Source organism: Aegilops tauschii, chromosome 3 (genome assembly GCF_002575655.3).
Source record: "Aegilops tauschii subsp. strangulata cultivar AL8/78 chromosome 3, Aet v6.0, whole genome shotgun sequence".
NCBI classification, from domain to species: Eukaryota; Viridiplantae; Streptophyta; class Magnoliopsida; order Poales; family Poaceae; genus Aegilops; species Aegilops tauschii.
In genome coordinates this window covers 186,885,919-186,908,811 of record NC_053037.3, presented here as the reverse complement: position 1 = coordinate 186,908,811, position 22,893 = coordinate 186,885,919, and the positions used below count along the sequence as shown (strand labels likewise).

The following is a 22,893-nucleotide window of genomic DNA, read 5'->3' as shown; positions in this document are numbered from 1 at the left end:
ACATCAACCGCGTTACTAAACGCTTCCGCTTTCGGTCTACGAGGGTACGTGGACACACTCTCCCCGCTCGTTGATATGCTTCTCCTAGATAGATCTTGCGTGATCGTAGGCAAATTGAAATACTACGTTCCCCAACAATGATCAACGTAGAGATGTTCACCACTGAAAACTACTCCATCTCACGTGATGATCAGACATAGTTTAGTTGATATGGATCACGTGATCATTTAGATGACTGGAGAGATGTCTATCTAAGTGGGAGTTCTTAAGTAATATGATTAATTGAACTTTAATTTATCATGAACTTAGTACCTGATAGTTTTTTTTGTATATCTATGTTGTTGTAGATCAATTGCTTGTGCTACCGTTCCCTTGAATTTTAATGCGTTCCTAGAGAAAGCTAAGTTGAAAGATGATGGTAGCAACTACACGGACTGGGTCCGTAACTTGAGGATTATCCTCATTACTGCACAGAAGAATTACGTCCTGGAAGCACCGCTAGGTGCAAGACTCGCTGCAGGAGCAACTCCGGATGTTATGAACGTCTGGCAGAGCAAAGTTGATGACTACTCGATAGTTCAGTGTGCCATGCTTTACGGCTTAGAATCAGGACTTCAAAGACGTTTTGAACGTCATGGAGCATATGAGATGTTCCAGGAGTTGAAGTTAGTATTTCAAGCAAATGGCTGAGTTGAGAGATATGAAGTCTCCAACAAGTTCTATAGGTGCAAAATGGAGGAGAATAGTTCTATCAGTGAACATATACTCAAAATGTCGAGTAAGGCATTTTGGAGACCGAGCTCCATGGAGCCCTTTATTTTGAATAATTCAAAATTCATAAATTTCAGGTTCAAAAAATTCTGAGAAAATAGACATGTATGCAAGGATGTAAAGTGTATGTGTGAAAAAATTCGGGATGAAATACCTTGAATTGCAAGCTGTACAAAAAAAACCAAAATCATGGACTTTATAGATGAGCAGTTCATATGCTAAAAGGCTCCAGATTTATCTTTTTTGTGTAGCTCACATTTTAATGTATTTTGACCTGAAAATTTGCACACATGTACATTATGTATCTAGGTATATGTGTATTTATTTTAAGAATTTTTTGAAACTGAAAAGTTTAAATTTTAAAGTTTTCAAATAAAGGCTTCATGGAGCTCGGTCTCCGTTTGCCATTTTTGCAAAATGTCTGGGTATCATAACCACTTGACTCAGCTGGGAGTTAATATTCCTCATGATAGTGTCATTGACAGAGTTCTTCAATCACTGCCACGAAGCTATAAAGGCTTCGTGATGAACTATAATATGAAAGGGATGGAAAAGACAATTCCCAAGCTCTTCGCAATGCTAAATGCTGCGGAGGTAGAAATCAAGAAGGAGCATCAAGTGTTGATGGTTAACAAGACCACTAGTTTCAAGAAAAAGGGCAAAGGGGAGAAGGGGAACTTCAAGAAGAAGAACAAGCAAGTTGCTGCTCAAGGGAAGAATCCCAAGTCTGGACCTAAGCCTAAAACTGAGTGCTTCTACTGCAAAGGGACTGGTCACTGGAAGCGGAACTGCCCCAAGTATTTGGCGGATAAGAAGGATGGCAAAGTGAAAGGTATATTTGATATAAATGTTATTGATGTGTACCATACTAATGCTCGTAGTAGCGCCTGGGTATTTGATACTGGTTCTGTTGCTCATATTTGCAACTCGAAATAGGGGCTACGGATTAAACGAAGATTGGCTAAGGATGAGGTGACGATGCGCGTGGGAAATGGTTCCAAGGTTGATGTGATCGCCGTCGGCACGCTACATCTACATCTACCGTCGGGATTAGTTTTAGACCTGAATAATTATTATTTGGTGCCAGCGTTAAGCATGAATATATCTAGATCTTGTTTCATGCGAGACGGTAATTCATTTAAATCATAGAATAATGGTTGTTCTATTTATATGAGCAATATCTTTTATGGTCATGCACCCTTGAAGAGTGGTCTATTTTTGTTGAATCTCGATTGTAGTGATACACATATTCATAATATTGAAGCCAAAAGATGCAAAGTTAATAATGATAGTGCAACTTATTTGTGGCACTGCCGTTTAGGTCATATTGGTGTAAAGCGCATGAAGAAACTCCATGCTGATGGGCTTTTGGAATCACTTGATGCTTGCGAACCATGCCTCATGGGCAAGATGACTAAGACTCCGTTCTCCGGAACAATGGAGCAAGCAACTGACTTATTGGAAATAATACATACTAATGTATGTGGTCCGATGAGTGTTGAGGCTCGCGGCGGGTATCGTTATTTTCTGACCTTCACAGATGATTTGAGCAGATATGGGTATATCTACTTAATGAAACATAAGTCTGAAACATTTGAAAAGTTCAAAGAATTTCAGAGTGAAGTGGAAAATCATCGTAACAAGAAAATAAAAATTCTACGATCTGATCGTGGAGGTGAATATTTGAGTTATGAGATTGGTCTTCATTTGAAACAATGTGGAATAGTTTCACAACTCACGCCACCTGGAACACCACAGCGTAATGGTGTGTCCGAACGTCGTAACCGTACTTTATTAAATATGGTGAAATCTATGATGTCTCTTACCGATTTACCACTATCTTTTGGGGTTATGCTTTAGAGACGGCTGCATTCACGTTAAATAGGGCACTATCTAAATCCGTTGAGACAACACCATATGAACTGTGGTTTAGCAAGAAACCTAAGCCGACGTTTCTTAAAGTTTGGGGCTGCGATGCTTATGTGAAAAAGCTTCAACCTGATAAGCTCGAACCCAAATCATAGAAATGTGTCTTCATAGGATACCCAAAGGAGACTGTTGGGTACACCTTCTATCACAGATCCGAAGGCAAGATATTCATTGCTAAGAATGGATCCTTTCTAGAGAATGAGTTTCTCTCGAAAGAAGTGAGTGGGAGGAAAGTAGAACTTGATGAGATAATTGTACCTTCTCCTGAATTGGAAAGTAGTTTATCACAAAAATCAGTTCCAGTGATTCCTACACCAATTAGTGAGGAAGTTAATGATGATGATCATGAAACTTCAGATCAAGTTACTACCGAACCTTGTAGGTCAACCATAGTACGTTCCGCACCAGAGTGGTACGGAAATCCTGTTCTGGAAGTCATGTTACTAGACTATGACGAACCTACGAACTATGAGGAAGCAATGATGAGCCCAGATTCCGCGAAATGGCTTGAGGCCATGAAATCTGAGATGGGATCCATGTATGGGAACAAAGTGTGGACTTTGGTTGAGTTGCCCGTTGATCGGCAAGCCATAGAGAATAAATGGATCTTCATGAAGAAGACTGACGCTGACGGTAATGTTACTGTCTACAAAACTCGACTTGTTGCGAAAGGTTTTCGACAAGTTCAAGGAGTTGACTATGATGAGACCTTCTCACCCGTAGCGATACTTAAGTCTGTCCGAACCATGTTAGCAATTGCTGCATTTTATGATTATGAAATTTGGCAAATGGATGCCAAAACTGCATTCCTTAATGGATATCTTAAAGAAGAGTTGTATATGATGCAACCAGAAGGTTTTGTCGATCCTAAAGGTGCTAACAAAGTGTGCAAGCTCCAGCAATTCATTTATGGACTGGTGCAAGCCTCTTGGAGTTGGAATATACGCTTTGATAGTGTGATCAAAGCATATGGTTTTATACAGACTTTTGGAGAAGCCTGTATTTACAAGAAAGTGAGTGGGAGCTCTGTAGCATTTCTAATATTATATGCGGATGACATATTGTTGATTGGAAATAATACAGAATTTATGGATAGCATAAAAGGATACTTGAATAAGAATTTTTCAATGAAAGACCTCGGTGAAGCTGGTTATATATTGGGCATCAAGATCTATAGAGATAGATCAAGCTTAAGACGCTTAATTGGACTTTCACAAAGCACATACCTTGATAAAGTTTTGAAGAAGTTCAAAATGGATCAGTCGAAGAAAGGGTTCTTTCCTGTGTTACAAGGTGTGAAGTTGAGTTAGGCTCAATGCCCGACCAATGCAGAAGATAGAGAGAAAATGAAGGTCATTCCCTATGCCTCAGCCATAGGTACTATCGTGTATGCAATGCTGTGTACTAGACCTGATGTGTGCCTTGCTATAAGTTTATCAGGGAGATACCAAAGTAATCCAGGAGTGGATCACTGGACAGCGGTCAAGAACATCCTGAAATACATGAAAAGGACTAAGGATATGTTTCTCGTTTATGGAGGTGACAAAGAGCTTGTCGTAAATGTTACGTCGATGCAAGCTTTGACACTGATCCAAATGACTCTAAGTCGCAAACCGGATACGTATTTATATTGAATGGTGGAGCTGTAAGTTGGTGTAGTTCCAAGCAGAGCGTCGTGGCGGGATCTACGTGTGAAGCGGAGTACATAGCTGCTTCGGAAGCAACAAATGAAGGAGTCTGGATGAAGGAGTTCATATCCGATCTAGGTGTAATACCTAGTGCATCGGGTCCAATGAAAATCTTTTGTGACAATACTGGAGCAATAGCCTTAGCGAAGGAATCCAGATTTCACAAGAGAGCCAAACACATCAAGAGACGCTTCAATTCCATCCGCCATCAAGTCAAGGAGGGAGACATAGAGATTTGAAAAATACATACGGATCTGAATGTTGCAGACCCGTTGACTAAGCCTCTTACACGAGCAAAACATGATCAGCACCAAGACTCCATGGGTGTTAGAATCATTACTATGTAATCTAGATTATTGACTCTAGTGCAAGTGGGAGACTAAAGGAAATATGCCCTAGAGGAAATAATAAAGTTGTTATTTATATTTCCTTATATCATGATAAATGTTTATTATTCATGCTAGAATTATATTAACCGGAAACTTAGTACATGTGTGAATACATAGACAAACAGAGTGCCCCTAGTATGCCTCTACTTGACTAGCTCGTTAATCAAAGATGGTTAAGTTTCCTGACCATAAACATGTGTTGTCATTTGATGAACGGGATCACGTCATTAGAGAATGATGTGATGGACAAGACCCATCCGTTAGCTTACCATAATGATCGTTTAGTTTTATTGCTATTGCTTTCTTCATGACTTATACATATTCCTCTCACTATGAGATTATGCAACTCCCGGATACCGGAGGAACACTTTGTGTGCTATCAAACGTCACAATGTAACTAGGTGATTATAAAGATGCTCTACAGGTGTCTTCAAAGGTGTTTGTTGAGTTGGCATAGATCGAGATTAGGATTTGTCACTCCGTGTATCGGAGAGGTATCTCTGGGCCCTCTTGGTAATGCATATCACTATAAGCCTTGCAAGCAATGTGACTAATGAGTTAGTTACGGGATGATGCATTACGGAACGAGTAAAGAGACTTGCCGGTAACGAGATTGAACTAGGTATGAGGATACCGACGATCGAATCTCGGGCTAGTAACATACCTATGACAAAGGGAATGACGTATGTTGTTATGCGGTTTGAGCGATAAAGATCTTCGTTGAATATGTAGGAGCCAATATGAGCATCCAGGTTCCGTTATTGGTTATTGACCGGAGATGTGTCTCAGTCATGTCTACATAGTTCTCGAACCCGTAGGGTCCGCACGCTTAACGTTCAATGACGATTTGTATTATGAGTTATGTGTTTTGGTGACCGAAGTTTGTTTGGAGTCCCAGATGAGATCACGGACATGACGAGGAGTCTCGAAATGGTCGAGAGGTAAAGATTCATATATTGGAAGGTTGTATTCGGACATCAGAATGGTTCCGAGTGATTCGGGTATTTTACCGGAGTACCGAGGGGTTACCGGAACCCCCCGGGGAAGTGTTGGGCCAACATGGGCCTAAAGGGGAGAGAGGGAAGCCCACGGGGGGTGGCCGCGTACCTATTGGGGAACGTAGTAATTTCAAAAAAATTCCTACGCACACGCAAGATCATGGTGATGCATAGGAACGAGAGGGGAGAGTGTTGTCCACGTACCCTCGTAGACCGAAAGCGGAAGCGTTATCACAACGCGGTTGATGTAGTCGTACGTCTTCACGATCCGACCGATCAAGTACCGAACGCACGACACCTCCGAGTTCAGCACACGTTCAGCTCGATGACGTCCCTCGAACTCCGATCCAGCCAAGTGTTGAGGGAGAGTTTCGTCAGCACGACGGCGTGGTGACGATGATGATGTTCTACCGACGCAGGGCTTCGCCTAAGCACCGCTACGATATTATCGAGGTATAATATGGTGGAGGGGGGCACCGCACACGGCTAAGAGATCAATAAATCAATTGTTGTGTCTATGGGGTGCTCCCTGCCCCCGTATATAAAGGAGCAAGGGGGAGGCGGCCGGCCAAGGGGAGAGGCGCGCCAAGGGGGGAGTCCTACTCCTCCTTTTCTTGTTGGAGTAGGAAAAGGGAAGGGAGAAGGAGAAAGAAGGAAGGGGGCGCCCCCCTCCCTAGTCCAATTCGGACTAGTCCATGGGGAGGGGTGCGGCCTCCCTTTGGGGCCTTTCTCTCCTTTCCCATATGGCCCATTAAGGCCCAATACGAATTCCCGTAACTCTCCGGTACTCCGAAAAATACCCGAATCACTCGGAACCTTTCCGAAGTCCGAATATAGTCGTCCAATATATCGATCTTTACGTCTCAGCCATTTCGAGACTCCTCGTCATGTCCCCGATCTCATCCGGGACTCCGAACTCCTTCGGTACATCAAAATACATAAACTCGTAATAAAACTGTCATCGTAACGTTAAGCGTGCGGACCGTACGGGTTCGAGAACTATGTAGACATGACCGAGACGCCTCTCCGGTCAATAACCAATAGCGCAACCTGGATGCTCATATTGGTTCCCACATATTCTACGAAGATCTTTATCGGTCAGACCGCATAACAACATACGTTGTTCCCTTTGTCATCGGTATGTTACTTGCCCGAGATTCGATCGTCGGTATCTCGATACCTAGTTCAATCTCGTTACCGGCAAGTCTCTTTACTCGTTCCATAATACATCATCCCGCAACTAACTCATTAGTCACAATGTTTGCAAGGCTTATAGTGATGTGTATTACTGAGTGGGCCCAGAGATACCTCTCCGACACTCGGAGTGACAAATCCTAATCTCGAAATACGCCAACCCAACAAGTACCTTTGGAGACACCTGTAGAGCACCTTTATAATCACCCAGTTACGTTGTGACATTTGGTAGCACACAAAGTGTTCCTCCGGTAAACGGGAGTTGCATAATCTCATAGTCATAGGAACATGTATAAGTCATGAAGAAAGCAATAGCAACATACTATATGATCGAGTGCTAAGCTAACGGAATGGGTCAAGTCAATCACATCATTTTCCTAATGATGTGATCCTGTTAATCAAATGACAACTCATGTATATGGCTAGGAAACATAACCATCTTTGATCAACGAGCTAGTCAAGTAGAGGCATACTAGTGACACTCTGTTTGTCTATGTATTCACACATGTATTATGTTTCCGGTTAATACAATTCTAGCATGAATAATAAACATTTATCATGATATAAGGAAATAAATAATACTTTATTATTTCCTCTAGGGCATATTTCCTTCAGTTTCCCACTTGCACTAGAGTCAATAATCTAGTTCACATCGCCATGTGATTTAACATTAATAATTCACATCACCATGTGATTAACACCCATAGTTCACATTGTCATGTGACCAACACCCAAAGCGTTTACTAGAGTCAATAATCTAGTTCACATCGCTATGTGATTAACACCCAAAGAGTACTAAGGTGTGATCATGTTTTGATTGTGAGATAATTTTAGTCAACGGGTCTGTCACATTCAGATCCGTAAGTATTTTGCAAATTTCTATGTTTACAATGCTCTGCACGGAGCTACTCTAGCTAATTGGTCCCACTTTCAATATGTATCTAGACCGAGACTTAGAGTCATCTAGATTAGTGTCAAAAACTTGCATCGACGTAACCCTTTACGACGAACCTTTTGTCACTTCCATAATCGAGAAACATATCCTTATTCCACTAAGGATAATTTTGACCGCTGTCCAGTGATCTACTCCTAGATCACTATTGTACTCCCTTGCCAAAATCAGTGTAGGGTATATAATAGATCTGGTACACAGCATGGCATACTTTATAGAACCTATGGCCAAGGCATAGGGAATGACTTTCATTCTCTTTCTATCTTCTGCCGTGGTCGGGCTTTGAGTCTTACTCAATTTTACACCTTGTAACACAGGCAAGAACTCTTTCTTTGACTGTTCTATTTTGAACTACTTCAAAATCTTGTTAAGGTATGTACTCATTGAAAAAAAACTTATCAAGCGTCTTGATCTATCTCTATAGATCTTCATGCTCAATATGTAAGCAGCTTCACCGAGGTCTTTCTTTGAAAAACTCCTTTCAAACACTCCTTTATGCTTTGCAGAATAATTCTACATTATTTCCGATCAACAATATGTCATTCACATATACTTATCAGAAATGTTGTAGTGCTCCCACTCACTTTCTTGTAAATACAGGCTTCACCGCAAGTCTGTATAAAACTATATCCTTTGATCAACTTATCAAAGCGTATATTCCAACTCCGAGATGCTTGCACCAGTCCATAGATGGATCGCTGGAGCTTGCATATTTTGTTAGCACCTTTAGGATTGACAAAACCTTCTGGTTGCATCATATACAACTCTTCTTTAATAAATCCATTAAGGAATGCAGTTTTGTTTATCCATTTGCCATATTTCATAAAATGCGGCAATTGCTAACGTGATTCAGACAGACTTAAGCATAGATACGAGTGAGAAACTCTCATCGTAGTCAACACCTTGAACTTGTCGAAAACCTTTTTGCGACAATTCTAGCTTTGTTAGACAGTAACACTACTATCACTGTCTGTCTTCCTCTTGAAGATCCATTTAATTTCAATGGCTCGCCGATCATTGGGCAAGTCAATCAAAGTCCATACTTTGTTCTCATATATGGATCTTATCTCAGATTTCATGGCCTCAAAACATTTCGCGGAATCTGGGCTCATCATCGCTTCCTCATAGTTCGTAGGTTCGTTATGGTCAAATAACATGACCTCCAGAACAGGATTACCGTACCACTCTGGTGTGGATCTCACTCTGGTTTACCTACGAGGTTTGGTAGTAACTTGATCTGAAGTTACATGATCATCCTTAACTTCCTCACTAATTGGTGTAGGAGTCACAGGAACAGATTTCTGTGATGAACTACTTTCCAATAAGGGAGCAGGTACAGTTACCTCATCAAGTTCTACTTTCCTCCCACTCACTTCTTTCGAGAGAAACTCCTTCTCTAGAAAGGATCCATTCTTAGCAACGAATATCTTGCCTTCAGATCTGTGATAGAAGGTGTACCCAACAGTTTCCTTTGGGTATCCTATGAAGACACATTTCTCCGATTTAGGTTTGAGCTTATCAGGATGAAACATTTTCACATAAGCATCGCAACCCCAAACTTTAAGAAACGACAACTTTGGTTTCTTGCCAAACCACAGTTCATAAGATGTCGTCTCAACGGATTTAGATGGCACCCTATTTAATGTGAATGCAGCTGTCTCTAATGCATAACCCCAAAACGATAGTGGTAGATCGGTAAGAGACACCATATATCGCACCATATCTAGTAAAGTACGGTTACGATGTTCGGACACACCATTACACCGTGGTGTTCCAGGTGGCGTGAGTAGTGAAACTATTTCACATTGTTTTAACTGAAGGCCAAACTCGTAACTCAAATACTCTTCTCCACGATCAGATCGTAGAAACTTTATTTTCTTGTTACGATGATTTACCGCTTCACTTCTGAAATTATATGAACTTTTCAAATGTTTCAGACTTCTGTTTCATTAAGTAGATGTACCCATATCTGCTCAAATCATCTGTGAAGGTCAGAAAATAATGATACCTGCTACGAGCCTCAATATTCATCGGATCACATACATGTGTATGTATGATTTCCAACAAGTCTGGTGCTCTCTCCATAGTTCCGGAGAACGGCGTTTTTAGTCATCTTGCCCATGAGGCACGGTTCGCAAGCATCAATTGATTCATAATCAAGTGATTCCAAAATCCCATCAGTATGGAGTTTCTTCATGCGCTTTACACCAATATGACCTAAACGGCAGTGCCACAAATAAGTTGCACTATCATTATTAACTTTGCATCTTTTGGCTTCAATATATGAATATGTGTATCACTACGATCGAGATCCAACAAACCATTTTCGTTGGTGTGTATGACCATAGAAGGTTTTATTCATGTAAACAGAACAACAATTGTTCTCTAACTTAAATGAATAACCGTATTGCAATAAACATGATCAAATCATATTCATGCTCAACGCAAACACTAAATAACAGTTATTTAGTTTCAACAGTAATCCCGAAAGTATAGGGAGTGTGCGATGATGATCATATCAATCTTGGAACTACTTCCAACACACATCGTCACCTCGCCTTTTACTAGTCTCTGTTTATTCTGCAACTCCCGTTTCGAGTTACTACTCTTAGCAACTGAACCAGTATCAAATACCGAGGGGTTGCTATAAACACTAGTAAAGTACACATCAATAACATGTATATCCAATATACCTTTGTTCACTTTGCCATCCTTCTTATCCACCAAATAGTTGGGGTAGTTCCGCTTCCAGTGACCGGTCCCTTTGCAGTAGAAGCACTTAGTCTCAGGCTTAGGACCAGACTTAGGCTTCTTCACTTGAGCAGCAACTTGCTTGTCGTTCTTCTTGAAGTTCCCCTTCTTCCCTTTGCCCTTCTCTTGAAACCAGTGGTCTCGTCAACCATCAACACTTGATGTTTTTCTTGATTTCTACCTTCGTCGATTTCAGCATCACGAAGAGCTCGGGAATTACTTTTGTCATCCCTTGCATACTATAGTTCATCACGAAGTTCTACTAACTTGGTGATGGTGACTAGAGAATTCTGTCAATCACTATATTATCTGGAAGATTAACTCCCACTTGATTCAAGCGATTGTAGTACCCAGACAATCTGAGCACATGCTCACTGCTTGAGCTATTCTCCTCCATCTTTTAGCTATAGAACTTGTTGGAGACTTTATATCTCTCAACTCGGGTATTTGCTTGAAATATTAACTTCAACTCCTGGAACATCTCATATGGTCCATGACGTTCAAAACGTCTTTGAAGTCCCGATTCTAAGCCGTTTAAGCATGGTGCACTAAACTATCAAGTAGTCATCATATTGAGCTAGCCAAACATTCATAACGTCTGCATCTGCTCCTGCAATAGGTCTGTCACCTAGTGGTGCATCAAGGACATAATTCTTCTGTGCAGCAATGAGGATAATCCTCAGATCACGGATCCAATCCGCATCTTTGCTACTAACATCTTTCAACATAATTTTCTCTAGGAACATATCAAAAAGTAAACACAGGGAAGCAACAACGCGAGCTATTGATCTACAACATAATTTGCAAAAATACTATCAGGACTAAGTTCATGATAAATTTAAGTTCAATTAATCATATTACTTAAGAACTCCCACTTAGATAGACATCCCTCTAATCCTCTAAGTGATCACGTGATCCATATCAACTAAACCATGTCCGATCATCACGTGAGATGGAGTAGTTTCAACGGTGAACATCACTATGTTGATCATATCTACTATATGATTCACGCTCGACTTTTCGGTCTCCGTGTTCCGAGGCCATATCTGCATATGCTAGGCTCGTCAAGTTTAACCTGAGTATTCCGCGTGTGCAACTGTTTTGCACCCGTTGTATTTGAACGTAGAGCCTATCACACCTGATCATCACGTGGTCTCTCAGCACGAAGAACTTTTGCAATGGTGCATACTCAGGGAGAACACTTTTATCTTTAAATTTTAGTGAGAGATCATCTTATAATGCTACCGTCAATCAAAGCAAGATAAGATGCATAAAAGATTAACATCACATGCAATCAATATAAGTGATATGATATGGCCATCATCATCTTGTGCTTGTGATCTCCATCTCCGAAGCACCGTCATGATCACCATCGTCACCGGCGCGACACCTTGATCTCCATCGTAGTATCGTTGTCGTCTCGCCAACTTATTGCTTTTACGACTATCGCTACCGCTTAGTGATAAAGTAAAACAATTACATGGTGATTGCATTGCATACAATAAAGCGACAACCATATGGCTCCTGCCAGTTGCTGATAACTCGGTTACAAAACATGATCATCTCATACAATAAAATATAGCATCATGTCTTGACCATATCACATCACAACATGCCCTGCAAAAACAAGTTAGACGTCCTCTACTTTGTTGTTGCAAGTTTTACATGGCTGCTGCGGGCTTAGCAAGAACCGTTCTTACCTACGCATCAAAACCACAACGATAGTTTGTCAAGTTGGTGCTGTTTTAACCTTCGCAAGGACCGGGCGTAGCCACACTCGGTTCAACTAAAGTGAGAGAGACAGACACCCGCCAGTCACCTTTAAGCAACGAGTGCTCTCAACGGTGAAACCAGTCTCGCGTAAGCGTACGCGTAATGTCGGTCCGGGCCGCTTCATCTCACAATACCGCCGAACCAAAGTATGACGTGCTGGTAAGCAGTATGACTTATATCGCCCACAACTCACTTGTGTTCTACTCGTGCATAGCATCAACGCATAAAACCAGGCTCGGATGCCACTGTTGGGGAACGTAGTAATTTCAAAAAAATTCCTACGCACACACAAGATCATGGTGATGCATAGGAACGAGAGGGGAGAGTGTTGTCCACGTACCCTCGTAGACCGAAAGCGGAAGCGTTATCACAACGCGGTTGATGTAGTCGTACGTCTTCACGATCCGACCGATCAAGTACCGAACGCACGGCACCTCCGAGTTCAGCACACGTTCAGCTCGATGACGTCCCTCGAACTCCGATCCAGCCGAGTGTTGAGAGAGAGTTTCGTCAGCACGACGGCGTGGTGACGATGATGATGTTCTACCGACGCAGGGCTTCGCCTAAGCACCGCTACGATATTATCGAGGTATAATATGGTGGAGGGGGGCACCGCACACGGCCACGTAAAACTTGCAACAACAAAGTAGAGGACGTCTAACTTGTTTTTGCAGCGCATGTTGTGATGTGATATGGTCAAGACGTGATGAGATATAAATTGTTGTATGAGATGATCATGTTTTGTAAAAGTTATCGGCAACTGGCAGGAGCCTTATAGTTGTCACTTTATTGTATGAAATGCAATCGTTGTGTAATTGCTTTACTTTATCACTAAGCGGTAGCGATAGTCGTGGAAGCAATAGTTGGCGAGATGACAACGACGCTACGATGGAGATCAAGGTGTCAAGCCGGTGACGATGGAGATCATGATGGTGCTTTGAAGATGGAGATCAAAGGCACAAGATGATGATGGCCATATCATGTCACATATTTTGATTGCATGTGATGTTTATCCTTTATGCATCTTATTTTGCTTAGTACGGCGGTAGCATTATAAGATGATCCCTCACTAAATTTCAAGGTATAAGTGTTCTCCCTGAGTATGCACCGTTGCTACAGTTCGTCGTGCCGAGACACCACGTGATGATCGGGTGTGATAAGCTCTAAGTTCACATACAACGGGTGCAAGCCAGTTTTTCACATGCATGATACTCGGGTTAAACTTGACGAGCCTAGCATATGCAGATATGGCCTTGGAACACTGAGACCGAAAGGTCGAACGTGAATCATATAGTAGATATGATCAACATAGAGATGTTCACCATTGAAAACTACTCCATCTCACGTGATGACCGGACATGGTTTAGTTGATATGGATCACGTGATTATTTAGATGACTGGAGAGATGTCTATCTAAGTGGGAGTTCTTAAGTAATATGATTAATTGAACTTTAATTTATCATGAACTTAGTACCTGGTAGTTCTTTTTTGTATATCTATGTTGTTGTAAATCAATGGCCCGTGCTACCGTTCCCTTGAATTTTAATGCGTTCCTAGAGAAAGCTAAGTTGAAAGAAGGTGGTAGAAACTACACGGACTGGGTCCGTAACTTGAGGATTATCCTCATTGTTGCACAGAAGAATTACGTCCTGGAAGCACCGCTAGGTGCAAGACCCGCTGCAGGAGCAACTCCGGACGTTATGAACGTCTGGCAGAGCAAAGCTGATGACTACTCGATAGTTCAGTGTGCCATGCTTTACAACTTAGAATCGGGACTTCAAAAACGTTTTGAACGTCATGGAGCATATGAGATGTTCCAGGAGTTGAAGTTAATATTTCAAGCAAATGCCCGAGTTGAGAGATATGAAGTCTCCAACAAGTTCTATAGCTGCAAAATGGAGGAGAATAGTTCTGTCAGTGAACATATACTCAAAATGTCTGGGTATCATAACCAGTTGACTCAGCTGGGAGTTAATCTTCCTGATGATAGTGTCATTGACAAAGTTCTTCAATCATTGCCACCAAGCTATAAAGGCTTCATGATGAACTATAATATGCAAGGGATGGAAAAGACAATTCCCGAGCTCTTCGCAATGCTAAAGGCTGCGGAGGTAGAAATCAAGAAGGAGCATCAAGTGTTGATGGTTAACAAGACCACTAGTTTCAAGAAAAATGGCAAAGTGAAGAAGGGGAACTTCAAGAAAAACAACAAGCAAGTTGCTGCTCAAGGGAAGAAGCCCAAGTCTGGACCTAAGCCTGAAACTGAGTGCTTCTACTGCAAAGGGACTGGTCACTGGAAGCTGAACTGCCCCAAATTGCATACATGTAATAGTTGTAGATATTTTGCTTCTAATAAATTTGGAGTAGCCTTTTAACCTATTGTTTTGCTTCAATTGTGATGGACAGGGAACAAGTCAATAATGTGCTTTATAATTTTTTTGCTTCCATTGCAAGACCGCTACCATGGTATTAATTCCTTGCAATAACTCACTGGCAAATTTATTTGCATTTGTAAAAGTACAGGAATTGGTTGACCAATTAAGAAGCTGTCCATATACTGCCGATACACATATGATTGACAAGTATATATGTATATCAATTATGGATCATACATGTGGTTAACACTAATCAGGCCGCGCGTCGGAGCCATGCCTACTTGCTTGCATGTAGGCTGGAGTATAACCCAGGTTCTTGGCGTTGTTGCCTGCTTGTTCGCATGTACGCTGGACTAGTAACCTAGGTTATTGGTGTTGTTGCATGCAAACGGTAGCACCAAAATTGCAGCCCAGGTAGAGGTACAATATGGATTCACCTGAGGAAAAAAAATTCAAAGAGAATAGCATGCAAAGCACTGCACTCAGGGCATATCTTCTGCATATACAGAACATGTATCACACAGTAAATTTGAATGCATGCATCCTTCTCCATTACTCTCCACCTGATTAAAATCGCCTTTGACACGAACTGGTGCCGAAACTACACCAAGACAAAATTATACAAAGTAGGGATAACAAAAAAATGGGTGAACCGCCGAGGTCACCAAAATTCTGGACACCAAAGAGGCTCCAACAGATTGGTACACCGTTGTCTGGGTCATTGATATTCAACTTGTATGGGTAGATATGTACTACTTGCTTTCTTTTACCGGAGGCTGGATTGATTGAGATCTATCACATTGAACTTCTGATTCCCCCACCAGAAGAACTCGAGAACAAAAGAACAAAAGCACTCAAACATAGTATGTGAGAAGATTCCCAAAAAACAAATCCACCACACGATGAGCTAACAACCTTAGCATGTTTAGAATTCCAGTAAGACAAGAATAAAACTTGAAATAATTAGTACTATATCTTGTGATTTTTTATTCAAAGAACTCAAGAACATGAATAACTTATGCACTAATCCAGATATGAAATTGCCTCCAAAAGCCAAATTATTCTTTCCTTGACAATATGAAATTCTGTTCAAGTGTAAATTCCACCAAATAAGCTCATGAATGAAGATTAATAAATATCAACTCTTGACAGCAACAGGGGCATGCATATATAAACAAACATGGGCAAAGTGACATGAAGGGCAATACTAATTACATTGAGCTAGATTGGAGTGTGACATGTGAATATTAAAACTCACGCGTCATGGATTTAACAAAACAAAGAGAGGAGGGGATAGGAAAACGGTTAGACGTCAGCAACGGTCCTCCTGTGCATGGGTACGGTGATGAGAGGCATTCTTTTGATATTTCGTCCTACAAAATTAAAATGACCCTACAACTCATAAAGAATCAGAATATAGGTGTCCAAGCTAAATTTAAATTTTACTTCAAGTAAGTTGTGGGCCCATGCTTCTGTCCAGAAAAAATACATTAACTCCTGACAACAAATCCATGAGGAGGTCATACCATATTTTATATGCATTAGGAATTATGCCTAACAAATCATCTCGAGGTTTGATTGTAAAGCTCCTTTACAACTCCTGACAGCAAATCCATATTGTATATGCATTAGGAATTATGCCCAAGAAATCATCTCCAGATTTGATTGAGAAGCTTCTTTACATGTTCCTCACTTTCAAAGCACAACTCTGAAGATTTGTAAATGTGTTGATCAGCATCAACAGGATATAAAATTGTATGGATAGATCAATAACGATCTTGGTATGTATATGTGTGTACCGGCGTGTGGTCGCCCCGACGAGGCAGACCTTGCCGTCCATGGCGACGAGGCAGACCTCGTCGTCCATGGCAACGAGGCTGAAGCTGTACTCACCAACCTTGCAGATGCGGAATCGTGTGGAGAGCCGCACAAGGAGTAGAGGAAGACGAGCCAAGGCGTGATGTCCCTCTCATCTGTTTCACGTCCGACTACTCTTCCTTGTCTCGACGACCACCACAGATGCAGGGATCCCCATGACTCACAACGCTCCTCTCTGCTCTCGCTCATTCTCTCTTCCATGGTTGGCACAAGGGACAGGACGGACATGAGGCAACCGCTTGATCCAGATCGGGCAGAGGTTAGGTTTGTAAAGAATAAATCTGTGGTGATTCAAGACTTACCTCCAGATCATTAGTGATGAATGGAGGCGGGCCGACGGCGAAGTCTGCTTCTGGAGGAGGAGGAGGCGGACTAACGTGTCGTGTGGAGGAGGAGACCTGTGGGGACGAGCTTCCCTCGCCTGGAGGTACCGTGCTGCTGCTCACACTAGAGTCCAGCGTCGAGGAGGCAAGTATGGATGTCGCCGTCCTTCATACCTCCTCGCCATGCCGCCGCCTTTTTGTGGATCGAGATTCCAATGCAAGAGAAGAGAAGAAAAGAAAGAGTCGCGCAAAGGAGGGACAGACGAAGGGATCACGTGACAGACGAAGAGAGAATCACTGCAGATCGGGTGGGGGTTGGGTTTGCAAAGCAAAACCAGAATCCAGAATGGATCGGGAAGGAGATCGAGGTGGATCGGAAAAGAATCAGTCCCTGCATGTTTGTAACGTGTCTGGTTAAGAAAGTTTAAAAAGGTTAGGAAAGTTTTTATTGGGAGGGTGAAAAAACCATTGTGAGAAGATGGTGGTGGGAGGTGAGACGAAAATAAGCCAGACGAAATAAAACCAGATGAAGGTGGGAGGTGAGACGAAAAAAACTCGGAACGGAGACTACCAACTGCTCCATTAGTAGTAGAGATATGCTTGCCAGGCGCATGGGAGACAATGGCCTCGTTTTTTTGTTCTTTTGATGTTCTTTTACTTTTGTTTACAAATCCAAATATTTTAAATAAATATATTTATAAAAATACTTTATATAAAACACTTAAACAATGTTAACCAAACATTTGTAAAATGTAAAGTGTATTACAAAATGTTTCTTGTGTATACAAAAAAATATATACAATTTATGTGAAAACAATTGATCATTTTTAAAAAATAATTAAGAATTTGAAAATGTGTTAATTTGGGACGGAAGGAGTATTAATCAAGCATTTATAAAATGTTAAATGTGTATAAAAATATGTTGACCGTGTATTAAAAAATGTCAAACTTGTACTTGAAATATTTTAATCAAGTATTTAAATGTTCAAAAAGTTGTAGAAAAATGTTGGGTATGTATTCAAAAAATGTTAATCTTGTATTAAAAAAATGGTAATCAAGCATTTAAAAAATATTTAAAATATGTCTAAAAATGTTGACCATGTATTCGAAACATATTAACCAAGCATTTCTTTTGCATCGAATTGGGACTTTATTCAACGAACTATCATCTGGTTACAATCTGCCCGTAGGCTACTAATGAGAAAATTTGGGCTTTGATCGAGGTAACTATTCGTACCCTCAAGTGTACAAGCACGCTGAGCACATTGATGGGTCGGGAATTCAGGTCCCTACCAACATGATGAACCGAAAACGAGGAAAAACTAGGCACTTTATTCTCCAAATCTTGTAAGATAGGTGCTGCAATTGAACGTAAATTTTGACGCGAGTTCCATAGGTTGACAATATCCATGCAGTCAACCTCTAGGATCACATGTGAATACCCGCGTAAATGGGCGAAGATCACCCTTCTCTCATAGCCAGCAGTCCGTCCACGATTGGGGTGGAAACTCCCGGCAAGGACTTACACCATGCACCAAGAAATTCTAGGTGAGTCCGGGCCACGCCGCCCGCTCCACCCGACATAACATTGATCTGTCAGTGTTGATGGTGATCCATCCTGCCTGCAATTGTCTCCAACATTGCGTCCCATGCATCCTACACGGCAATGGAATGTCAAGGATGGAAAGGGTTTCATGAACTCCTTTGATCGCTTAAACCGGATCATGACCATCTTCATTGTGTGTCCACCGGTTCCGTGATGACCACATGGCATGCATAGTCGTGATAATTTTGCAACTTGAGTCCTTTAAGAACATCGGATCTAGCAAAATATCCCGAGACCATGTTTCTGGGTGCAACCTTCGCTGGCGAAAATCAAACCTATGCCTTGCTGCAATCCAAAACTTTTTAGCATGCGTGCATAAATGAGAGATATTAACCAAGCATTTGAAAAATGTTAAATGTGTATAAAAGAAAACGTTTCTCACGTATGTGAAAAATGTATACAAAACATATACAATGTGTGTGAAAAAAGTTGATCGTGTATCTAGAAAATGTCAATCAAGCATTTGAAAAAATATGTTAAACAAGTATTTAAAAAATATCAATGGAGAACTTAAAAAATGTTAAATATGTATAGAAAAAATGTTGGCCAGGTATTAAAAATGTTAATTTTGTATTTAAAAAATGTTAATCAAGCATTTAAAAGTTTTAAAGTGTGTGTAAAAAATAATTGACCATATATTAATAAAAACTAATCTTGCGTCTGGAAAATGTTAATGAAGCAATTGAAAAACTACAAAAATGTGTATAGAAAAAAAGTTGATCATGTATTAAAAATGTGTATTAGAAAAAATATCATGACATATAAGAAAAATACAAAATGAAAACCAAAACAAACAAAAAAGAACAATGAAAACCGAAAAAGAAACAAAACAAAAAAGAGAAACAAAGAAACAAGTGCAAAAGTAATGGGAAACAGTGAAGATCGATAAAGAGACAAAGAAACACAAAAAAACCATCAAAAACCTTGGAAAGAAACAAAAAACATAGAAAAAATGTGAAGAAAAAAAGATGAAAGCCATGAAGTAAACAAAAAAAGAAGTATAACAACAAACAATAGAAAACCGATGAAAAATAAGAAAACCAAACAAAAATCAAAAGAAAAAAAAGTAGAAGCGGTGAAAAGAAACAAAGAAAAAAAACCTGATGAAAACCGAGGAAGACACAAATAAAAACTAGAGAAAAGAAACCAATGCAAAAGAGTGGAAAACAATTTTCGTGAGAAAGAAACAAAGAAACCCAAAAAAACAAGAAAATTGAGAAAGAAACAAAGAAAATAGAAAAATGAAGGAAAAGTAAAAAAAACTATAAAAAAAACTTAGAAAACCAAGGAGATCCTACAGCGAACAGATGCCTTGGATGGGAACATGATTAAGGAGCTAGCAAATGGAGAAAAAAAAAGGCCATCCATTACCTACTCGACGGGAAAAACTTCAGGTGAGAGGAGTATATATCTAGCTCCCGCGGGGGCGCTCCAGGGGTGCTGCAAGAAAACAGAAGAAATGAAGGAAAAGGTTAAAAAACTATAAAAAAAAACCCTCAGAAAACCAACAAGATCCTACATCGAATAGACGCCTTGGATGGAAACCGAGCAAGGAGCTAGCGAATGAAGAAAAAAAAAGGGTCGGCCATTACCCACGCGAAGGGAAAAACTTCAGGAGATAGGAGCATATATCTAGCTCCCGCGGTGGCGCTCCAGGTTGCCTACGTCCTTGGGCCTTTTCTTTACACGAAGCCAACTGGGCTCTTTTGTCATTTTTTCTTCTTTAATATTTTCATTTTCTCGTTGATCTGGGCTACTGTGGACTAGATTGTACCGGGGGATCAAGCCTGGAAGGGCCAGAGTTCTTGGCTTTTCCGTTTTGCAAGATATATTTTTTTTACTTTTTTTGTTCTGTTTTCTATTTTATTTTCCCTTTTTTGTTCCCATTTCCACTTTTGTATAGATAATACTATTTCTGATCCATAACAGTTGTCGCAATTTTGAACAAAACTGCGACACTATTATGGATCGGAGGGAGTAATAAAGTTGAGATTTAAGAATAGGACTAAGTCTCCACACTTGAAGTGCTATTATGTCGGTTTTTTCTTCAGTTTTTACCTTTTCATTTTTCCCATGATGCCCCACTCATTCTACCTGTAACTTAAGTTGTACAGGGATTTTACTTATCACTTCCTTCCTTTTTATTTCATTTGTGCAAGGAGCGCCACCTTCATACCTCATATGTAACCATAGTCTCATGCAGAACTAGAGTTGCATTATAGTTTTTCTCTAGGTTTTACATATATTTTCCTCTCATTTTTCCTTTTTTTGGGACAACACCCCACCTTCGCGCTCACAGTTGCACACATTTTTTTATCTATTTATTCCTTTTAATTCTTTATTTTATATTTCTTTTAATTTCACCATGTTGACACAGTAAAGAATTTGAGATTTAGAATATCTTTTACTAGTTTTTAGTCATGAATAAAAATTTTCACTATGAGGTGCGACTTTGTAGTTGGGTTTATTATTAATTTTATAATGTTTTTATTTTTAAATTTTTCCTATTTTGATACACCTATATTTTTATTTTTTGTTGTTTGTTTTACATGTTCTGTGATAGTTGAATGTCCACCCTCAACTTGCATGTAGCTAGACTGCAATTGCACTTTATAACATGACATGTAACTGTAAGAGGTGTCATATGCGTGCAACTAGAGAGGAGGGAGGGAAGCGAGTGTGTGTACTTATTGTGCATTGCCGATGACAGTGTTGGGTGAGGGAATGTGAGTATTTTTTTCCTTCACAGGGTGAAAGCAACATGCTAAGTCGTCCCTTTAGTGAGTTGTTTTTCACTTTAGGTTCTTTTCTTCCAATAAAACTTGTGCAACCATTGCATGACCAACCCTGACTCAAACAATACATGTTATGCGATAGTTACATGTGTATCCCTAACTTGCACCTACAAGCGTTGTAACTTATCTTCAACTGCACTTTGTAACCCAACATGCAACTACTAGTAAAAATTGTTAAGGACGGGGTAAGTAGTTCATAAAGTCCTCTAAAAAAAGGTAGTTCATGAAGGCACACCTTCCAAGAAATCTGTAGGATAACCGTAGATGACCAAAATGAACAGACATTTAAGGTTTTTTTTTAGGAATAGATATTTAAGTTTTTTTCATGGTAATATGTGTCTCGTTCATAAAATAAAGATCAAGGTAGAAGCTATGTAGACACCAACTTGACAAAACTGAAAAAGATAGCAGCATGCTAACCTTTGCATAAAGGATCATCAACAAAGAAAGAAAATTATAATCAAGGTCGACACACCCCTGAGCAGGACTCCAACATGTGTCACCCGTCTCCGGCACCACGGCAAAAATCACAAAAAAGAAATGGCGACAGATCACTTCTTCACTTAGCTCGATGCAACTCTTTCATTGACATGCAACTTTACATACCTCCAAAATAGTTTAGCAGAGTCGAAGCCATTGCCGTTAAAAGAATCTGACTGGGGCAGAACCCCAGACACGCCATCAAACTCCAGATATGGCACCCTCGCATGACTAAACTGGCAAATGCCAACTACGAACCAGGAATACAACACACGTCCCGTCTTCCAAATGCCATTGATGCAGACCAGTACTTGCACCCGCTTCTCGATTACTTCCCGAGCTTCGCCCCGACACTGGAGCAGACGCCGTCCCAACAACGGATCCCGAGGACATGAGACCACCACAAAGATGTCGCCGCCATGACATCCCCACTTGAACAAGCTAGTCCAAACCCATCACCAACCATAGAGCCGATCGCCTCGTCGGGTAAGGATTGGAGCTTCTTTACTCATCGTCATCGTCGATGCCGCTGAAGCAAGACGTCGAACAATACAAAAACTAGGCGCATCTACAAACGGACTCCTCAGACGTCCAATCAGATAACCCATTCACTGTCCGGACAGAAGAGATAAGAAAAAAAACACCCAATTGCCCCCTCCCCCACTTTGTCCCTATATGACCGGGTATCGGGGGTGTCGTGCGACATATGCCAAAGGATGGCTTATCATGGAGGGGGCTAATAATACGTCGCCAGTGCCAGGAAACGGGATAAGGCGCAAACAAGCCCGCCAGCAAATCTTACCCAGGTTCGGGGCTCTCCTAGGAGATAACACCCCTACTCCTACTCTGCGGGGTCTCCGCATGATCACTCAAGCAACAATGGTGGCTACAAGCTTGCTCCTTGAGCTGTTTCTCTAGAGGGGAAGAAGAGCAAGGCTAGCCCCAGCTTCCTCTCTCTATGTGTATGTGTGGGTGAACTAAGGTCTAAACC

The 22,893-nt window shown here is 40.8% G+C and overlaps 1 long non-coding RNA gene across 1 annotated transcript; it reads right to left on the bottom strand.

The window, feature by feature from the left end:
- Positions 1–14,928: 14,928 nt before the first annotated feature.
- On the bottom strand, positions 14,929–17,674 carry LOC120976613 (uncharacterized). Its single transcript, XR_006672023.1, has 2 exons — positions 17,001–17,674; positions 14,929–16,892 (listed from the first exon to the last, which is right to left on the bottom strand). It is a non-coding gene; the product is annotated as an uncharacterized lncRNA (long non-coding RNA).
- Positions 17,675–22,893: the final 5,219 nt, after the last annotated feature.